General features: G+C 44.8%; 1 protein-coding gene and 1 long non-coding RNA gene across 2 annotated transcripts in view; one reads left to right on the forward strand and one right to left on the reverse strand.

The window, feature by feature from the left end:
• The window catches only part of RAD23B (RAD23 homolog B, nucleotide excision repair protein), a 50,432-nt gene extending 42,177 nt beyond the window's left edge, over nucleotides 1–8,255 (forward strand). Inside the window, exon 12 of the transcript XR_004842808.1 lies at nucleotides 2,220–8,255. The gene's annotated coding sequence lies outside the window, so the exon portion shown is untranslated. The remainder of the gene's footprint in view (nucleotides 1–2,219) is intronic.
• A 4,784-nt stretch (nucleotides 8,256–13,039) lies between these two features.
• The window catches only part of LOC118452931, a 6,418-nt gene continuing 1,203 nt past the window's right edge, over nucleotides 13,040–18,254 (reverse strand). Inside the window, exons 2-3 of the long non-coding RNA XR_004842813.1 lie at nucleotides 17,265–17,269; nucleotides 13,040–15,763 (exon numbers count right to left, since the gene is read on the reverse strand). This is a non-coding gene — a long non-coding RNA (uncharacterized LOC118452931). The remainder of the gene's footprint in view (nucleotides 15,764–17,264; nucleotides 17,270–18,254) is intronic.

The following is an 18,254-nucleotide window of genomic DNA, read 5'->3' on the forward strand; positions in this document are numbered from 1 at the left end:
TATCTAAGTGATTAAGCCTGTGCTTACATAAATAGGTGTCTTAGTGGTAAGATGATATTTGAATGATTCTGATTTGTAGGTGGAGAAACTGCAAGCTTGTCATCATATTACTCATTCCAGCTGAAAAAATTCTCTCTACCTGGCTGTCACATCACCTCCATAGCCTGCATGGAACAATTAGTATATTTTACAAGTGTCTGGAAGATTGTTTTTGTCCCTCTTCTTATGTAGCTTCTCCTTGGGAGTTTTGCTTATGGCAAGAAGAAAACAAGTAGTTTAGAACGCTGAGACAAATGAAGTTTTCTGTAAACTTACCTTTTACTGGATTCTGTTACTCTCCAGTCTTGTGTGTTTGTAGGCACTCCAGTGCCCTGAAAAGGGCTGCAATTTTTTTTTTCTTTAGTAGAAACAGTAGCAGGGTCATCATTACGCAGTGGCCTTAATCAGATGGAAGTATAGGTTGCTTAGTTTTAATCCTGCTTGCCACCTCTGACCTCAGCCATAGTGTTGCTTGTCTTCACGTTAACACTCAGATTTTGTACTTGTGGATTGAACTACGCTTGGGAGATGAAAATGAAGAATGAACAGTTCAGTGGTCAAGTTAAATTAGCAGCTACAGAAGAGTAGATAAAGGTCACACAAAGCTGACCAGGCTTCTTGTGTGGCTGGTTTACAGGGTGACCGTGAGAAGAGGGGACAAAGGGACAAAGTGATTAATTTTGCAGTTGGGGCAAGAGAAGATGAAATGTTACCAGTTTACTATAGTGGTCTATGAATTACAGTGGTCTATTACAGGTTATTATAGTGGTCTGTGAAGCTCTGCTCAGACTGTAGAGTTTAAGTCCTAGGTTAGAAAGTCTAACAACATGCAAATAAGGTGGCTAGAGAGGGTAGATACCCCAAGAAACCTCTCAGTTGTTTATGTGAGGGTTTTTGTAGACACATGAAAGTATATGCAGCTTGCACTATCAGGGTTGGAATTAAGTTATTGCTTCTACTCAAAATTGGATCACTTAACTGAATGTAACCTCAATGCCAGAATATATGCTACTTCTTGATAGAGTCTGTTATCCTAAATCTGAATATGTAAATCTGAGAGCAAATAAAACTTTGGAGAGCCTGAGGTGGGAAACACAGTTATTTGAGTTCGTCTGAGAGAATAGACTAGAATTTGGTCCTATGCTTGATTAGTACAGACTGTTTGGCAGATCTGAGCAGCTTAAATAGTGTAAAGTACTAACAATTACACTCAGAAGAAGTAATGATTACAAAGGAGGTAGGATGAAGGCTTTGGAAATACTTGCCATTCTGTGACTTTTTAGAAAGCTAACTTCACTAACTGAAACTTTGATTTACATCCTCTATTCTAAGATCCTCTGATCAGTTTTTTCTAACTTTTCAGCTTTAGGCGATCTGGAAGGAAACTTTCCACGCTTTTGTGTCTGCCTGTTGACTGTCTTTTTTTGTTGTTGTTTGGGGGTTTGTTTGGGATATGTTTCAGATAAAACCCAATTCTGCTGTTTTGGAAGATAATACTGGGGGTAAGGGGGGTGCATTTTTTTTTTCAAAGTTCAAATTCATTTCACTGAGCAGAGGTACTAGATATCTAGATGTTCTTCAATGTGGTATTTTTTTTTTTTCCCTATGTGCTTGGGGCCAGGAAGAGGAAAAATTATGAGAGTTGAGGTTTTTTCTTCCTTTGGCTTCCAATGTTCAGTGCCCAGGCAGAGCTCCTGTGATGCATGAAGTCTGGAAGTCTTGGCTATATCCGTCATGCCCATGTCAACAAATTTGAGAGCTTGAATGTAGCAAGTTAATGTTTCTGGTCTGTGCATAAACAATTATCTGACCTATTCTGAATATCCTGATTTTATCATTCATGCACAGACCACATGTAGGCATGGACGGGTTGCTGTTCTTGACTACTGTGAGAAGTTAGAGCATTTGAAGTCTGCAGGCTTGAAGTTTGGACAGGACCAGTGGAAAGGAAGAGAACACAGGGAATCAGGCTTTGGTTAAAAGAGGCAGAGTTTTTGATCTACTTGACTAAAACCAGACAAAAGCAAATGAGACACTATTGTGCTGCTACAATAACTTTCATTTACAAGTATATAAAAGTTGAGCTCTCTCTTGACAGCATTTTTATTAATTTTATTTTTTCCTCACTTTTTTCTCCCTGCTTCTATACTATTTTGAGGTGTTCCGTTTCTGTTTGGCAGCAGTTTGTGGGCCTGCTTGCAGACACTGTACAGATCACAGGGTATGAATCACCAAGCTGTGGCACATTCAACTCTGGAGATGAGTCCTGAGAATCTGGAGCATCCCCTGTCCTCTGCTGTCAGCAAATATCTGTGAAGGCTACAAAGTTTCTGTCATCTTGTTCTCATTGCTATTCTGCTTGAAGGATAATATCCTATAACAATTATAAGCTGCTGCTTTAAATGAAGTGGGAAGGCTGTGTGATTTTGACCACCATCTGTGAACCACGAAGGGATGGAATTTGAATCAGTTTTTCATATGGGCAACCTTAACTTCATGGTCGGATTGGCAGATGGATGTGCTGCATTTTTTGTTTCAGGGTCATTTGCGTCTTAAGCTTATTTGAATAATGGAGGATGTTATTCTTAATATAATGAAGTAAGATTCAAGTCAAATGTTGGACCAGGTTGCCCCTAGTGGTTGTGTTTTCTCCATCCTTGGAGGTTATCAAGTCCTGAGCCCTGAGCATTCTGGTATCATCCTGTGGCTGACCCTGTTTTGAGCAGGAGGTTCAAGTATTTCGGTCATGCAACCTTAACATTCTGGTGGGGACATAACTTCTATGAAGGCTTATCTTCAGTTTCCATATCCTGTCCTTTCTTTTGTTTGTTTGTTTTTTAAGTGTAGAGGCTGACTAAAGAGCACTTGAATACTCAATTCTGCCACCTTCATCCTGTGTCTCTTCATATTTTAAACAGACCTGTAGAAATGAACAAAGCAAGCTTGGCTGACACTCAAAAATTCATCAGTGATGTCAACACAAAATAGATTAGGCTTAAATGTCTTTCTTGGGTTCTGATGTGTGAGGAAAACAGGTTGCAGAATCAGGTAGAGTTAGCTGACAATTCCTATCCGATGATATGTGACATTGCCATAAATTGAAAAAAAGGATTTTTGAATGGCTTATCATATAAGTGCCCTATGCATTTCTGTATTATTTACTGTAAAATTGTCTGGCCTCCTTTACCTGCTATGGAAGCAACTGCACAGTTGTATATTTTCAGAAACACTGCTTCCACAAGGGGCTTACTTTCCCATCTCTCCTCCAGTTAAAAGCTTCTATTACAGTTTGTGAAAAATCTTCTTTTCAAGAGGCAAAAGCCCTCCCAAAAAGCATAGGGGGTGTGCATGTGGGGATTAAGCAGATCATCCAGATGAATTTTCTAAAAAGTAAAGACTGAAGTAATTTTAGAAAATGTTATTAGAAAGCCCTTACTGTTTTCAGATCAGCTATACAGCTCAACACTCTTGTTCACTCTGTCTGCGTTGGAAGAAATGAGTAGAATAAGCCATAAATACCATACAGGTTTCAGTTGTTGCCTGGAAATGAAAACTCTGGAAACCAAGATGGGTTTAGAGAGGAGATACTGCTTTATTTGGCACCGAGTGCAGGGTGGAATATTTCCACAAATCAAGCACATCAAGCTTAGATTTACTCCCTTATTTATACATCATAAATATATTTTCCACACCTAGCTAATACGTATTCACTAGCCTGTCTTTGCACACTCATCTTCATCGCTTGACAGTCTAATTATCTACCTATTAAAGCTATAGCGTTCTTTTAATTCACTGTGCCTGCATATGAGGAGTGTGTGGGGGTACTTGTTTCATTCCTCAGTTGGGTCGGTGGTTGCAATCTCTCCCCCTGCTGGAATTAGCTTTCACCCAGTTTCCTTCTGTCTTGTCCATGTTATCCTGTAATGTCTGCAACCCTCTGTTTGGCCTTCCTCCTTAGTCCAGCCTATCTTGGAATGTCCGCAGCCCTCTGTAGGGCTTCGCAGTAAATTGCTTTGATAATGCCTGAAGTGATTTAAGTCTGTCTATTCCATTAACACAGACTTGTTCTTTACTTTTAATTTTGACTCAAGGATAACAACGTAGACTTGCCTCGAGGAGAAAACCAGTTGAGTCCCTTGGGTGAAATGTGAGACGGTGGGAGAAATTGCATAGTGGAGTCCCTGTAGGCTGTAACAGGGACAGAAATGTGCTAAGATTGTTCTGGTGGAAGAAACAGGGTAAGCTTTCACAGTGTGCCAGTGTGTTGGGTTTTCAGACCATTCTGGTGAGTGTGGAGCAAAGCAAATGCACAAGCCATTGCTTGCTGTTCTGTTTTCTGCTCTGGGTTGGTGTCTAGCTAGATGTCATTTCCCTTGATATTCTCTGACTGTGGGACTGTCATGATGGAATTACAAGGTAGGTCCCACTCACTTTGTTGGGATATCTTTAAGTTCGGCTAGTAACATTGATGACTAAGGGAGAGGTAGCACAGTGGCATTTCTAAACAGAATTAATTTTATCTGTCAACAAGTTATTTCGTTGGGTAGAAGTTGGGAAAAAGTGGAAACCTGTCCTACTTCTTGTAACGGCTGGTACTGAACATTTAGAAACAAAACCAGTCTTTCACCACTTACCGTTGTGCAGCGACTACTTCTGTCACGTCTTCTCAGGTTTTTATGCTTCAGAACTTGTACATTCCAGCTGTCTACATTGAAAAATGGGGCTCTCGTTATCCTGAATCAGCCTGTCAATCCGCAAGGTGTAAAACAGCATAAGTGTTATCAAGACTTTTAGGAGCAAGGAGGTCACAGCTCCATTTCATCCACAAAAGTAATGCATTGGGTTTTGGGAGATGCTTGCTAAAATGTCTCCTGATCCTTTAAGGCTGAATGGCTTTGGTCTCCATGCTACTGAAGTGCTTTGTTCAGTGAAAAAAAGGCAATGTGAAAAGGAATGTTCATGTGGAAGCTTCTCAGAGGTTTGTCACCTAATAATCTCTCAACAATTAAGAGCAGACTGGGGGTGGAAGGAGGCATTCCTATGGTGGGATGACAGGGCCGAATGAGGTGCTGTAACCATCTGTTTACTATTTCACTTCAAAAGACCCCCTCATTATCAGTCCTGAAGTTACCATGCACCTTTCTAGCTGTGAGAAAATAGAAGAAATCATTTGCTTCTCAAGCCTGTCTCTCTTGCTAATGCACACAGTCTGAGCTATCCCAAGTGTATAAATTGTTTGAGCTCATTCCTGAGTGCTAAAAATGTCCTGACAAACCAGTGAATGGAACTTTCCGCAGTGGATGTGGAAGGAAACGTTTAGGCTAAGGGAGCACTCTGCTGTGTTCCTGAATGGAGGTCTACATTTTGAGCGCCTGCCTGCCTGGGCTCTGTCCAGATTTGAGCCTGAGCAGACTGAGAAGGAGGCAGTAACTGAGAGAAACAAGCCACGCATTGGATGGGTACTCAGTGCAAACAAATGAGCCATCTGCTGACCAGACAGTGTCATATTGTACAGGGTTTTCTGACAGAGAAAACAAATAACGATACTGCTGCTGTTTGAATGAGAACAGTGTACTTGGTGCTGTGAAGGACTCCAGGTACACTGACAGTATAGGAATAAATCTTCCACACCATTAGGTTACTCCTTGATGCCAGTCTGAGAGCCTGAAAATAGTCTTGTCTGCTTTTTAGACTTTTTGTGTTTTCTGTACGTCTCTTTGACTGTATTAGCAAATTAAAAAACTTGTAACTGCTTTTCTTTTTTCCATCCCTTCTGGATCCAGTGTTGGAGATCACTTTTGAAACAATCACTGACAATAAGTGGAGGCTCTGTGGTGACTTGAAGGTGTAACAGATAAAATGAGGGGGGAAGAGTAAGTTTTTCTCAACCTCCCTGTCCAAAATAACCCTAGTGTCCCCGAAATCACCTCTCTGTTGCATCTTGGTCTTGCCTTACAAAAAAGATGGTGGTGCCTAAATAAAAATGGAAGTGTGAATGACATCAGTTGGCCAAAGGCTATATTGCACCATAGCATATAGTAAAGGACCCTGTTATGTTACAACTCCCCTTGTCCCTGAAGGCCTCCTGTAATTATTGTGGAAATCTTGCTCCCATGAGGAACAAGCTGATCTATAGGTGGTGGTGTCAGCCTGTGAGGGGTTTACCTGTGTGATACCTAACTAGGTGGGGTTTTGTGTGAGGTGCTTGAATGACACCTCGGCTTGAATAGAAGTTTAATTTTATGGTTCACACCAAGTGGAGGGCTTTCAGTGCCCAAATGGCACCTCAGCCTTCATGGGGATTTTGGTAGGTATTCGGTTTCTTTAGACAGACTTCATTGTCTGGAAAACTTGTTTTGAAAGTGGACCCCTCATGTTAAATTTCTGGCAGCTAGATCGTTTGTTGTCACTTCAGCACTGGTGACTTCCATCACTCATGGCAAGAAAAAAATTCAGAAAAAATGTAATTAGAAATTAGCTTTATGGGAATTTTTAGTAACTATAACAAAGGACAAGATCGCTTGTCAAAACCAGGTCAACCGACACATAGCCCAATCTGTACCCCTGTCACTAGGTTAGCCTGGATCATCTCTGCTGTCGTCTGAAGCAGCTGGCAGTGCTGAAGTCAAGTACTAGGCTGCTTTAGATCTGATGTAGACTGATAATTACCCTTCTTGTAAGACGCTGCAGCCTGTTTGGATACTCTGCTTGTCATGTGAACATGAATGAGTCTGTCTTCAGGAAGTCAAGCTGTCTTTGGTGATAAGTTCAGTGCACATACTGCAGTAAAATAATAAACTGGGGGAAGTGGGTTTTACTTGTCCAAATAAAAGGCAGAACAACCCCCACCAAGTAGTCCTTTGAGTGCCAGAAATAATAAAGCCTGGCTACGTATGGGTTTGTGGCTCTTGATACACATTGAGCCCTCATGGAACTTTTATTTATGCTGAGATGTTTATAAAACTTCTCATTCTCTTGTGAATTTTTTGGTTTCTAACTGCATAGGGATAAGCCTGCGTGACAGTCTGCTTTTCCGTAGCATGATGAAGTTGTCTTTAGCTATTAAACTCCTAGGGGTGCAAACCTCTGTCCCAGTCAAATTTGTTTAATAGGTTTGGGGGAGGACTGGAGGTGGCTATAATGGGTAGATAAGACCACAACATTCTTGAATATATCAATCTCATTGATACAACTTCTTAGGAAACAAAATTCTCTTCAGAAGCTTAGCAAAAAACCCAAATCCTAGAACAGAGCCCTAAATCCTCGGTGACATATGAACTTGTCACCATCAGTTCCCCATGTGCCATTGTGGACACTTTTTTTCACATTGAATGCCTGAGCCCATCCAACATTTTTGGATGAATAGCCATTATTGAGCCGTTCTTTTATTTGCTGATGGATATCTCAGGTAGCTACACCAGTTTTCCCAACTGCCCTTCTGAGTAGGGCTTTTGTTTTAAGAGGCCTTTATTATTGTTGAAGTGTCTGATAAAGATACAGTGACCTTCAAGCTAAAGCATGGAACCGTTTGCATTGCATAATTACATTTCAGATACTATTTTAAACTTTTCCAGGTCTCCCAGTAACTCCTCTGCAGGTTTTGTCAGCACCCCATAAAAGCAGTACATTACAGATGTTTCAGTCTTCTCCACTACGGCATGCTGGCTGCTGCGTGAGTTTCAGATGACGCTGATGTTTTGCAGACCCTCTGGAGGAACTGAAACAAAGACTGTGAGGTTTGGAAACTCCACTTTCCTTGGAGACCTCTTTGCAAAGTCAGACCGCTCGAAGGAAGGCTAAGCCTAAATAAGAATCGGACACTGTTCAGAGTGCAGGGGGCAGACAAACGGAACCATTAATTTGCTTTTTGAAATGGGGCAACAGAGGATATTGCAAGGGCTGGAGCATCTGCTGATGTGAATTATCACAGTTTTACTGGTCAGGGGATTCATATCCATTCATCCCAGCTGGGAATGTGTCACTGAGTGATAGTTTAGTGGTTTACACCATCAGCATTGAGAGAGATAAAAAAGCAACATCAGAAAAAAAAAAAACCAGCAACAATCTGCTTAGCTTGATATATGGGGCATTAAAGCCCTACCTTAAAACTAAATAGAAGAAGCCTACACTTTGTAGTTAATTTGGAAATGGGATTCTAGTCGCTGTTCATACAAGTAGGGTGATTGTATAGGCAGGCAGTCCTGTTAAATATGAGGCTTTTTGCTGTAACTGCTGGCTTTACAGATGAAATAGTATTAAGAAAGTGCAAATTAGTGCCCTTCTCTTGCACATGCTCAGGTATTCATATACGTAGGTCATTAGACTTCAAAGGGGTTACTCACATGAGCAAAATGAAATGCATTGTTGTGTTTTCATTCTCTTCTAGGTTTGTGTCTCCTAGTGTACCTTCTGGTTCTTCATTGTAAAAACCAGACTAAGGTCCTCTAGAAATTCCTGGTGTAATCTTATTATCTGCTAATAAACAGCTTTCTTATTCCCCCCCTACCCCGTAGATTTCTTTGCTGTGCATTGCTTCCTGGGTATTAATGAAAGGCTGAAATTAACTTCTGGCTGGTGATGCTCTTGCTGGAACATGCCATCTGGTCAGTCATCAGTCAAGGACATGACAGATGTATTACCCATCTCATTCCGGCGTAGCCAGCTTCTGTATGTGTAGGGGACATTCCCAGTCCCTGGCAGGTGTCTGAAGAAGGCCAGGCTAACACAGGCAAGTTTGCATGGGGCAGCGTCTCTCACTGCTGCTGAATTCGATAGGGATCTGCCTTCTCTCTGCCTCTGCTGTTTTTCTTACAATGATGTTCCAGTCCGGTTGCATGGGGCTGGGGTGGGGGAGTGAAAGGAGGAGGGGTCAATAAAATTGTCCCGTGGGCTGATAGCTCACCAGACCTGTCTAATGCTCTTGGTTGTACAGCATATTTACTGGTGCACTTTATAATTCAGCAGGCTGAAGGGACTTGGTTTACAGATAGAGCTGCGAGAGTAGCTCTCCCCCCGCCTCCCCCCAGCCAAGGGGCATTATAGCTTGGGCTAATTCAGCATAATTAGTCCTGAATGCCAGCTGCACTAGATTCCACAAAAGTTGTGAGTCAGATGCTGCTTCCGTTACTTCCCACTGAAGTTTTGTATATAAATTTCTGTGCTCTGTTGGGGGTGTAGCATTTTGCTTTTCAACCAGATTAGAAATCCTGTTCTTGCCCTCTCCATCTGCCGTGAACCCCTCTTTATGTCAGATTCTGACACTTCCCAGGCCTACCTGCAGGTTTGCATCCAGGCCTTGTGCTTCACAAAGGTAAACATAAACAAGCCCTTCATCTAGCTTCCATTGAAGTCGAGATGAGAGTCTTTCCACTCACTTCAGTGGCAGTTGGAGTGAGTCTTTCATCTTTCCTTCCTAGAAACTGGTTGGTCCGGGCCCCTTTTTGTTCCTCTTCTGGCCTTTGTCCCCCATCATGTCTGAACACTGCAGTCAGCAGTAGATTACTCTGTCTTGTTCTGGTACTCTTACTCTCTCTTGTGTGATGAGGCTGTGGAATAATAGTGTCTCTGTTATTCTGCATGTCCCCATCTTAAACTGAGGATAAGTGGCAAAGATGAAAGGCTGGATTTTCAAGATATGAGTGGCAGTCTGGTGTGATTTCTCAAAGTATTTAGAAGCTTCAGAAACCACCACTTTGTTCCTGTTTCTTTAAGCCCATAACTACCCTGAAAAGACCCAGCATTGAATAGCTTCAAAAAGGTCATGGAGAAAGTGTTGCAGAGGAGCTGAAGGGGCATCAGTTCCACATCTGCTTCTGAATGCTCCCTCTTTGGAAACATGGACACCTCTCAGCCTTGGGTGTCACCACGCGCTGAATCGACAGGCAAAATGTCAACAGCAAACACCTGAAAGGAACCCTGTGTGGAAAAGCCACTTTTCTGCAATACGTGGTGGTGGCTGTGGCCATGTTAAAGCGTTTGAGGGCTTCTCTTCTTAGTTACCAGTTTTCATTTCAGGGAGCCAGCTGCATGATTGAAGAGAAATCTAAACAGACTAATAGTTGGAAGGCTCAAACCTCATGGAGGGGCAGTTATGTCCAAGTAAGCTTTCGGAGGCAAGGAGCAGTCCAGTGACTTGTTCCTTTCATATAGGAATGATCTAGGAGATGCAGGGAGGTGACAGATGAAAGATCTGCAAAACACTCATTCTAAGTCCTACTGCCTGTTGACATAAAACAGCTCAGCCCTCCAGCTCTCAGCTTGCTTCTAAGATTTCCTCATGGAGGATATGCACACTTATAGCAATTAGTTATGCTAGCAATTAGGTGTACCTCCAAAAATTGAGTCCCTCATAAAAGCCTGGCCCAAGATGTGAAGACTTAGCATTTCACCTGGAAACTTTGAAGTCTCTCAATATTTAAAGTCCAATAGTAATAATAATAATTATATATCAACACATAAACAGTTCCCGAGTGTCTCACAACCACATGAAGGACAGACTAAAGCATGTTGCTAAGAATGCAAGAAGCAGCAGAACAGAAGTTCGAAGATACTGACTGTGCATCTTCGTAATAAACACCACTATTTTAATAGAAAATGTGTCCCTTTGACCAAATTTTCTTCTCAGTTACACTGGTACATATTCAGGGTGCTTCGTAGCATAACTGAGTCACTAAGATTACAGAGAGAAGGACCAGTGCTTTCTGAGGTGTGGGTGTGACTGGTCAGCTAATGGTAGCCATCGCATGGAAGTGTTGCTGAATGATTGCTTGGAAGATTCGTGGAAGTATATCCTTGCACCCTTGGCTGACAGGTAGGAGGAGACCATTAACTTAATCTCTGGACTATGGCCACGACTCAGCTTTGTTCCAGAAACTGCTGTGGTAGGGAAGAGATTGGAAGTTTAAAAAATGGGAACTGCCATCGTTGGTTAAGGAAAGTTTGTGGCCCATAAGCTCAAGAACATTTGAGTCAACAGAGAGTATAAAATGGTGGGAGCCCTGCTATTCGTAAGACCTTTTCCAGTTGTCAGCAGATGGCTAATTCTTGCTGAGCCTTAGTAAAGCCGTCTGCCATGAAGCCATCTGCAAAAGGTGTTAAACCCTTTGCCAAACGGTACAGATGTGGCACGGTATGGAAAGAGAAGAGTAAAGTTTTGGGCCTTCCCAAAGGAAACCCAGGAAATCAGACATCCACAAGGACTGCTAGCTGGCTAATCTACTGTTTTAATGGCCCTCCAAGATGGGGACAACATTGTTATACAGGGCTGAGACCAAAATGACATTAATGACCTGTGGGAAGCAGCGGTGGCATGAGTTCCTTTCCACATGCTTCTTACTTGCTGGATTTGATGGACAGGGGCATAGAGGGGAAAGGGAGAAACAGGACCTTAATGCTAGATAACCAAGCCTTTTCAGAAGGAAAGTCAGATCAGAAAAGTGTTTTGATCCAAAAATGTTCTTTCCCCCACCCCTGGGGAGCCAGAAGCTGAGGGAACAAAGCAGGCATGTGAATATTGTCTTAATTGCTCTCTCCTGTGGCTGGTGAGCAGGGGAGGGCAGGATTCACAGGTCCTTCAGGTGCTGGAGTTGGGTGCTGAGTGCAGGAGCAAAGCACCACTCTGCTCCCTGGAGCTGGGAGTTAGGATTAACCCCTTGCACGACCCTCCCTAGCGAGGCAGGTCTGGCCATCCTTGCCTTGTCAGAGCTGTTGTCGTGTGTGAAATGAGCCACCTCTGTGCCCTGCTGGACTCGCAGCCCTCGGCTGTAGCCTGCAGCAGGTAATGAGCGAGGCTCCTGTAGAGTTTGAAGCTGGTTTGAGCGTACTGGTGAGCGCACAGCATTCAAGGAGCTGTTGGGATTAGAAGGTAGGGTACTGGTTCGGCGCTGGGGAAACGTCAATGCTTATCTTCACCGCTGATTTCCTGTGCATTTCGTGGTAAGTCCTTCTCCTGTTTAGCCCACAGACTGCTGCTGTTGTGTTTCGAGCCTGGGTTGAAGGCTTTTGAAGTGGACAGCTGTGTTACTTTAATTTTGCTCTGTGGGGTGAACAGTCCTGTGCTTGTTGCCCAATGGCCGTTAAGGTCTCAAAATAACCCATGTAGCGCTGAATAGAAAATGAAATCTGGGACTTGTTTGGGGTTCCATAGCTGCACCAGTGAAACGCTTCCAGGTGGCCTGAGATTTCTTTCCAAATAGCCCATGCAGTGAAGGGCGTCGGGCTGAATGGCATAATGAGTTACTCTGAGCACGGAACTCTAAGCATGTGCAACATGTTTCCTGGGTACAGGGTTTTTGGGAGGGTTGCACTTCCTGTGAAAGCCTGAAAGCTTTTTTCCCAAAAAGGAGACATCTGAGATACATTAGTTTGCCATTCATGGTTGGGGGTTAGAGTTTAAAACATATGAAGGGAAAGGGGACAGCACTGTGTGCGTGAGTGAAGTCTGTAAGAATGTAGCAGGCCATATTTTCAGGAGGAAGCAGTGCATTTAGAAAATTGCTTGGGTTGACTTTACCAGGAGGTACCAGGCTCACTTCTAGAAAATCTGAGGCCTTGCGTATTTAACTTCCTGGAAATCGTGCATTGCTTTTGAAAATGTAAGTCCTTGGGGCTTCTGGGCTGTTCTGAATGCCCAGGTCCAGCCAACTGTCCTGTCACTCGGGCTCTGTTGCAAAGATCTTCAGAGCTGGAAATGAGGGAAATTGATCAGCTTTACAGTGAAATACCTCGTGTTCCCCTGCCAAGGGTTTTAGGCTGAACAAAGGTATTACCCTTTCTGGAGATTAAATTATGCCAGGCACAGAAGTTAAAGTCCCAGGGACTTGATTTCTGAGATTTAGCCACATGATCCTTGCTGGCAATCCATGTAATTTACTGCAGAGGTCAGACAGCCCGCTTGCTGAGTCCATGCCAACCTGACCTGCTGTAGGGAAGTAATTTCTTCTTCACATCTATAAACAGTTTGGGGGTTTTTTGGTTTGGGGTTTTTGTTTTTCTTTTTTTGACCTTTCAAAGTGTAATGAGGGCATGTTTCTTCTCAGCATCAAGTCCTGGCTGGTGTTAATGTCCTCTCTGCTTCCCCTACCTGAACTCAAGCACTAAAAGCTTGTTGAAAAACTGGGAGAAGAACGGGGGAGAAAGGATATTTGTGGGGTTTTTCAGAATTCCAGGGTAAAATAGGCCAGTATTTATAGCTGGCAACACACAGACTTAGAGCCTGTATTTTAAGAATTGCCTAGTTTCCACTGTCTGCCGCTTCGGCTGGCATCTGACGCCTTTTCCATGTGTCAGTGTCTGGGCTGAGCTTTGTCTCAGTCACAGTGGCTCCCATTCTCCCTCAGCACCTTTTTTAGGTAGCTCTCCGTTACTAACGAGCCTGCTTTGCTTATCTTTGTCTTTCAAGCTCCTTGGAGTGGCGACAGACACAGATTATCTATAAGGAGGCACAGGTCAGCGTCCCACCCTGATGGTATGACTTAACGCTCTCTCCCCAGAGACAGTACCCAGTTTTTACTTCTACAAAAATGCATTTTTGTTGTCTTGTGACAATTAACCAGACATTTCAGATCATTCTGTAAGGATGACCCATCCTCCTTAGGTTTTACTACCCTATAGCCTGTGAGTCATCCGCTGAGTTTGCCTGCAGAGGTTTGGCATTGTTGTCTAGATAGCGGGCAGTCAAACGAAACAGTATTGCAGCAAGGACTGCATCTTGGGGGTGTTGGTAAAACAGACCCACACATTTCTCATGATCTCATTAGCAACCACAGAACTCGGAAGACCTGTCACTGGGGAGAGTGTTTATTCATAACATGTCTATCCTATTAAAACTTCCATAATGCAAGATCTTACAACAGACTGCAAGGTAAAACACCTTGGAAAATTTAAGTGTATCAAGTCAACGCAGTAATCTCATTGAAATAAAATGTTTATTCCATAAAGTGTGCTGGCTGGTATTAATTACGCCAGTTAGGCTCTGCCAGTATATCCCAGAAGCAATTGTCATTTTGCTTCCTGAAGGAGGCATTAGTCTGAAGCTAGCATACCAGGAGTGAGGTGGCGCTTTATGTGCTGGCTCTTCACAAATTCTTCCAGAATTAGAAAATAACTGTAATTCCTTGCAAGCACAAACATTCCTATGCCGGGCGCACCTTTCTGCTGCAAATGTCCTTGGATCAACTACAGTTAAGTGGGAGAGAAGGGTGTCCTGCTGTGAATTCCTCCTCCCTGCCACCAGCAGTCTGTTTGGCTGGAGGTCACCCATGCCAGCACTGCATCAGCTCACCCGGAGCTCTTAGGGCTCAAGGGCCCCGCTTGCTTCAGTGGGAAGGGAGTTGGTATGTGTGTGCGCGTGCATGTTGCACGTATGGAATGTGTAGGATGAGCTGTGAAAGGCTCTGCCATCGTGAAGCAGTCCCAGGTGTGTCCTGAGGATGGGGTCCTGTGTCTCCTGATGAGGGGTTGACGGGGTAACTGTGGTCTGCAGGCTCTCGGGGTAGGCGGTGTCTGCATGGCTGTATGCAAGGTCATGAGGTGTTAAACCCCGCTTAATGCTGTCAGTGTTGCCACATTTAAAATTCTCAGAGCAAACAGACTTCAGGCTCCTCTGCTGCATGTGTTGGGTTGCTTTTGTGCTGCTCATTTATCCAGTTTCCTCCAACTGGTAGTTTTCTCTTGCCAGCTCCACTGTGGCGGGGAAAGAAGCTGAAATGGAATTCGTAGCTAATGCTTACTGAGCCTCTAAAGAGTCCTGTGAGATATCTAAACATGACACACATCAAGTAGCCAAACTACAGTGTGAGAAGTCTGCATTAATGTAAATGAGCACTTTCTCCAGATTTCCTTTACTCTTAATGACCCTGTATCAAGGAATAGGTGATGTAAAATACATAATTAAGGGCAAAGGCAGGTGGTGATACCCCAGGACTTCCAGTATCTTCTTTCTGGTTGGTTGCAGAGGTCAGCATTTTTTAGCACCTTGGGCCAAAGTCTCCCAGGAACATAGCTCTTTGGAAAACCAAAGTACTTACGTAGATGCAAAGTCACCTTTAAACTGGTTTCCTAAGGAAATCAGAGATTAGGCATTCCCCCCGCCTGCCCCTCTCTGACCGTCTCTGCCTTTGAGGGCTCACCCCTGAATAACTTCTGAATCCATTTGCTAACCACAGGTGACCCAGCAGCAAACAGCCTCAGAGCATGTGAACTCCGTATCATAACTCATTTTTCACATGAGGAGGTGGAAAGGCCGGTGAAACAGCCTCTCACCCCACTGGCAAGGGAATCAACATGCCTGTTGTGAATCAGCTTCTGTTTGCCTAACCCATGGGGTAAAGGGGTGTAAAAAAGGGGGTGGTTTCGTAGCAGGAGGGAGCTGGAGAGGGCGAAAGGATCCAGGGATACTTGCGGGGCTCCGAGAAGAAAGTGACATGAGAATGTTGGGAACAAAGTTGTAGGAAACAGTTTCTATTTGAGTGTTCCCTCCATGGCATCTTCGGTGGTGTTTCTGCTCCTGGGATGGCTCCGTGAAATGTGGACCTGAGGTAACATGCACCTCGGAAATAGCTGAGCTGAGAGGGATGTCGCAGTAATCTCATACTCCTGTGGGGTCTGGGTAATGAAAGGTGTAAGAAAATGGAATAAAATAGGCAAGGATCTTCTTCTCTGGAGGCACCCTTGTGACATCTACCAGGAGAGCAAGCCCCTGTGGTCAGAAGCTTGCCATGAAGACCTCCTCCATGCTGTGGCATGGGCTGGGTGGGTCGCTGCGCTGCTGGGAGTTGGCACTGGTCCCCACTGGCACCTGGAGCAAGAAGGAGGCGGCACCCGGATAATGCAGCAAGGACAGTGCTGACAGCTCTCCTAGCACAAGCTGGGTTGAGGGCGGATGGATGTCCTGAGCCCGCAGACTTGCTTTGTCTCGTTCACTGGTTGGGTCAGGAGAGAGCTTTGTCTGGCATCTGGTTTAGGAAGGCGAAATCATTTATGTTGGCTCAGCCCACCTCCTCGGTCTGATATTACGTCCAAGGCTAGCAAGCTGGTAGGGACTCTTAGCACCCTCAGCAGTGAGGAGACGCTAGAGACAGTAGCCCACAATGGTAAAGAGATGTCTTTGGGACCCTTATATCTTCCCATGTGACAACGCGCATAGATACTCATGCTGTGCCAACCGGAGCATGAGCTACACTGGGAGGAACATGAGGGAACTGCGTGGCATGGCTCAAAGCTGTTGCAAAGCCCTGCTCCTTTAACTGAGGTTACTACCATCCAAAGACCTTAAGCTTCACTGAGCACATGCATGGTTAAAGTGTGTATTTTAAGTTGAATAAACTTTATCCCATCCATATCTTTGTTACAGAAAGCAAGAATTTGGCCAAAGCTGTAAAAATACAAATGAACCCTTTTTTTGAATATCCAAAAGATGAAACTGAGGCAAAGGAGATCTGAGTTACAGTACCACAGCCGGTGCTCATGTGGTGTTTGGTATTTTAGTGGTAATATGTCTGGTAACCCCCAAGGATTAACATGGTGAAGTAGCTTTACTCCAGTCCTCGTACACAGGTCTACTATCTCAGTCTCTGCTTATTTGACTACATTCCCTCTGCACCTTTCCCAAGTATCTGCCCCCATGTCATCCCGGGAGCATACAGGAGACCAAATATGGTCACACAAAGGAAAGCTGTCTAATGTCAGAGCCAGAGGGAGTGTTGAAGGAAAGCTGTCCAGGCAGGGGGATATGTTGGCTCGGAGAGAATCGCAGTAGGCGACGTTTGGTGGCTGTTGCAGCCTCTGCTTGAGTCTGTGCCAGGGCACCCAGCTCGCCTCCCGGCAGCCCTGTCTGCTCCTGCTCACCGGAGCCTCCCACAGCCAGGTGCTTCCAGCAGCCTCCAGCATTTAGCTAGACCATCAGTGAGCTGTAGGCTAAGCTCTCCCCCAGGGCCACAGCTTCTTCCGCCTTCGACCCTGCGGGAATAGAGCTCATCCAAAACTGACGGTGTACTGTCAGCCTGCTTATTTCCAAATTGGATGTGCCTGGCTGTACGTGCTGGCTATTGAAAAGGCCAGCATAAGCCATGTGTGAGGGGCCCCACGCCCTTTGTGTAAACCCAAGGGCATTTTTAATGTTTCCTGAGGGGCAGGCTTCTTGGGCACCGGGGTTGGGGATGTTACCAGGCAGTCTGCTCTACCAGCTGAACAAATGGCACTGTTCTACATGTTTTGCCACAAAAGACCATTTCTTGACCTTACACTTCCTACTATCTAGATATCACAGATCCTGTCCCTCCACCCCCATGCCAGCCTGGGTACTCCATCACTGACTTTCTTGAGAGTTGTGGCACATGTGATCTATGGTAATATGAAGGTTGCCTTACTTGGCATCCCTGACAAAAATCTCAGAACATTGCAAATGGGTTGGGATCTCTAGAGGTCTCTAGTCCAACCTCCCACACTGGGCTGCACGTGCATTAAGAGTCACTTTATACTTTCCATTGTCCTGTTTTTGCTGGAGCAGCCCTTCCAGGGTGCAGCCAGCAATGCTGTTACACTAATAGCGTTCGCTGGGGTAACAGGGAATAAAACCACTGCTTTTTTGAGCCTATAGTTACGCTGAGGCTTTAATATAACAGGAAGATTAAAAAAAAAAACAAGAGAGGAAGAAGCTTGTGGGGAAGGGGCAAAAGTTGTGTCTCTCAGGTTGTTCACCCACTCAAACAACTGGCCCGAGCAAGTTGTGTTTCAAGCTGGGTGACCTTACGCTCGCAGCTGTGCGTACGGGTGGCAAAAGGCAGCCCCCGCCGTGTGCAGCTGTGAGCCTGCAGTCGCAGGGCTGCAAGGGGAACGGGACAACGCGATTTGCACAAGCTGCCTCGCATCCTTAATCGCAGTTTCTGTACAGGAGCTGTTGCCTTACCCCTGCAGTGCCTCCAGCAGGTCAGCAGCCGAGTCAGAAATAGAGCCCCACCATTCTTGCTTGCCCCAGTTTCACCAGTGGTCGTATGGTCAATGCCGTCTGGCTCAGTGGGCTGCGTCAGGAGAGGTGTGGCCAGCAGGTCGAGGGAGGTGATTCTTCCCCTCTACTCTGCTCTGGTGAGACCTCACCTGGAGTACTGAGTCCAGCTCTGGAGCCCTCAGCACAAGAAGGACATGGACCTGTTGGAGCGGGTCCAGAGCAGGGCTACAAAAATGATCCGAGGGCTGGAGCAACTCTCCGGTCAGGACAG

Source organism: Egretta garzetta, unplaced genomic scaffold (assembly GCF_000687185.1).
Source record: "Egretta garzetta isolate BGI_Z169 unplaced genomic scaffold, ASM68718v1 scaffold850, whole genome shotgun sequence".
Taxonomy (NCBI): domain Eukaryota; kingdom Metazoa; phylum Chordata; class Aves; order Pelecaniformes; family Ardeidae; genus Egretta; species Egretta garzetta.